Source organism: Nicotiana sylvestris, chromosome 10, assembly GCF_000393655.2.
Source record: "Nicotiana sylvestris chromosome 10, ASM39365v2, whole genome shotgun sequence".
NCBI classification, from domain to species: Eukaryota; Viridiplantae; Streptophyta; class Magnoliopsida; order Solanales; family Solanaceae; genus Nicotiana; species Nicotiana sylvestris.
The window spans coordinates 167,275,295-167,278,995 of NC_091066.1; positions in this window are offsets into that span (position 1 = coordinate 167,275,295).

Here is a 3,701-nt window from a genome sequence, read left to right on the forward strand (position 1 = left end):
CTTTATGTCAATGAAGACTCACCTTCTGACTTACTTCTGAGCAATTCTTCTTACTAGGAAAAATTCAAATTATTTACTTAACGGAAAGCTAGTGTATTCATAACTATTATACACATACTCTGCTCACACTGTCAATCTTGGGGAGATCCCTTTTCGATAATTCTTAAAGCCTATTCTTCTGTAGTTTGCTCTCTCACTGCCTAGCTGATTTTCTTCCCCCACTGTCACTGTGCTTCGGGTTTAACTTAAACTCTTAAAGTTCTAAGAAGCGTTCGGTATTTCAAAATGTCATCCACTCACTAGAGTTAACCTGGCTAAGTAATTCAAATTGTACCTCTACTAGCTTTGCTGAAAGTGCTAATTCACTGTATCTACTCAAACATACTCCCTATTTTGTTACTAACCACCTGCTAGCGACATGTGTTCATGTTCTGCTTTGAATAACTAAAATGAAGCATAAGGTTATTTCTAACTTCCCTCATCATCCGACCCTATTGTGAGGTTGTATACTATCCTTTTTGAACTATGTACATATATCACACTTGCCTCTCTACCTACATTAGGTAGGGGTAAGGTCTGCGTATAGACTATCCTCCCCAGACCCCACATATTGGGATCAAACTGGGTTTGTTGTTGTACATATATTCACACTTAGGGAAAGTTCATCTATCTTAAACGAAATTGGAATATCTAACCCCCAAACTTTCTATATACTTCAAAATCACTTCAAACTATAAACCTTCGGCCTAAACACATATTCACATCATTTGAAGGGGAACTGTCATATCTTTTATCTCACAATAATAGCCACTTATTATAGTAAATTACTAACGTGGTACTTCTAGTTCTGATTTGTATAAATCTAAACAACTTAAAATCATTCCCTAAAATTCAATGTTGTCTGCTCTTAGTTCTCATTGCGTACATCATATTATTCATAGCTATATTTCCCTTAGGCTCTTTTCTGTCCAAAACTATAGTGATCAATTCTATGCCCGCTGTGGTTGAAGTCTTAACCTGATACACCGTGGGGTCTGACATACGGATACCCTGCCATACATATTTGATAAATCACTTTATGCACCATCCGGTGAGTCTTGGGTCTTAATCCCTAAAACATGCAAAAAATTTGCTATAATCACTATTACTAACATTTTTTTGAGCATCCATATGCATCACTGTATACTGACAAGTCTCCAGAAATTTTGATACACTGAAAATTGGAGATTTGGTAACTGAATAACAAATAATTGTCTTACTGAATAACCATAAATCTACTAACTAAAAGACTGTATAACTGGTAACTGAGTAAAACTGATGACCATAAAATGTAATAACTGCTTTTGAACTCTGATAAGGTTATTCTCTAATCTGTACTACTACCCATTGAATCCACTTTTAACATCATCTCATGTCTCACTTGTTACCAACCTATACTCCATAATTATACCCCAATGGGCAATTATTCTCTCTAGGACATTAGGTTTCTCATGCGCGTCTCTTGGGCATCCAATACGTTTGGAATTCGATAGGAAGAGAAGGTTAACTATTGCTCTAAGCTTCATGGCACGATCTAGAGTAGAAAGAAGTAAGACAATCCTAAACCTAGTGGAAACCCCATTGGACACGACTTCATAGACTCCCTAGGACTTTTGAACCTAGTGCTCTGATACCAAGCTTTGTCACTCCCCGAACCTAGGTCTGGACGTAACACGACACTCGTTGTCTAACTAGATGTGACCAAGGGAACCAACTGACTGGCTGAATCAACATGTAATATCATAACATACTGAATATGGAAGATAAACTAACACATGCTGATATACTGAAAGTCTGGATGATATTAATCAAAGTGTGAAAATACTAATATAATTCTCAAACATATCTATAGCTAACATAGCTTAATATGAAAAGCATGCAACTCTGTCTAATTGTTACTCTAGTCTATGAAGCCTCTAATGAAGTATTGAAAACACTTACTGTCTGAAAATACTGAAGACTGTAAGGTAATGATAATGCCCCGAAAGAACTGGGAATCACCAATTAGCTGGTACGAGAATTCTAGCGCTCTGAATCATCAACCTGTAAATCATACCTACATCATGAGATGCAGGCCCCAAGAAAAAAGGACGTCAGTATATTTGAATTGCACTGGTATGTAAAGCAACTGAAAGAAAGAATTATAAATGTTGAAACTAAAACTAAGTTGATAACTGAGAATTGATAATTGATAACTGAAATGATAGCTATTGAAACTGAAATGATAACTGATAACTGAACCGATAATTGATAACTGAACTGATAACTGTTAAGTGAACTGATAACTGGTAACTGAAATGATAATTGATAACTGAATTGAACAAAGGAAGTAAGAATATGAATACTCCCTCTTCTGAATGATGAACAACCTGTTTATCTGAATAAGCTACGGCCTCGGGCCCAATACCCAATATATATGTGCACAAGCTATAGCCTCAGGCCCAAGTATACGTATACATAACTACGACCTCAGGCCCAAAAATGCATAAAGCATAAACTATAGCCTCAGGCCCAAACATGCATAAAGCATAAACTACGGCATCAGGCCCAAACATTCACAAAGCATAACTACGGCCTCAGGCCCAAATACAGGTGTTCAACATTCAGGAATTTAAAATCAGGAACTAAGAATCATACTGCAATACATGATAGTGAAATATAGATTCACACTGAGTTACATGATACTAGAATACTAGATCACACTGACTTACATAATACTAGAATACTGAATAGGACAAGACTGAGACATATATTCTTGAACTGATTATGAACACTGAGTAATCTATACTAAGACTCGAGGGCATCAAACCCAAGTATATATTGAATACGCACACAACATTTAGAATGAAAGTCATGAACGAGTTACGAAGCTAGAGAATAGAAGTTCTACAACTATTTAAGGAACTAGGCTAAACTCTATTTTTGAGGCAATTAGTAACGTCATAAAAGAAAAGTAGTGTAGGGAGAATCATTAACATTCCCAAACATAGAGAGTTAGCCTCACATACTTTAACTTCCTGTCCTTGAGAATAATACAACGTTTGCCAACCCTTTCAACTTTAATCTATATCAATACAAGTCAAAGGGATTCCAAGTTAGCAACAATAGTCATGTTTTGGTCACTTAGGCATTTTATCAAACACTCGATGAGAATAAAGCTTCATAGTCCTTATTAATGGTGTATCTACACCCAATAACCCATTCTCTTGCTCCTAGATAAATTCTAAAGTCTCAAATGGTTATAATCAACATTATTCTTTATCACCCATAAGGTAAACAACATCCTTAACCAATAATCAACAATCAACAACCCAAACCTATAACCATTCATGCTTTTATATCAAACCCATCAACTCATATCTCATGAACTAGAGTCTATAATCATTAATTCAATGATAGAATCAATTAGAGGATGAAGATATTACCTTTTTGACATTCAATCTTCTTGAATTCGAGTTCTAGGGTTTCTTCTCCCAACAATGATGTCCCAATCGAATATCTAATGATATGGAGGGTTTACCCATATTAATAAGATGTTGGGAAATTGAAATTAACTTAGAATCACCATGAGAACTTACCTTGGATGGTGGAGGGACCTTTAAGGAGTTAGGTTTTTGAAAGCTTCCTTTTCTAGAGCAAGTTTTTATGTTTTGGGGCTGTGG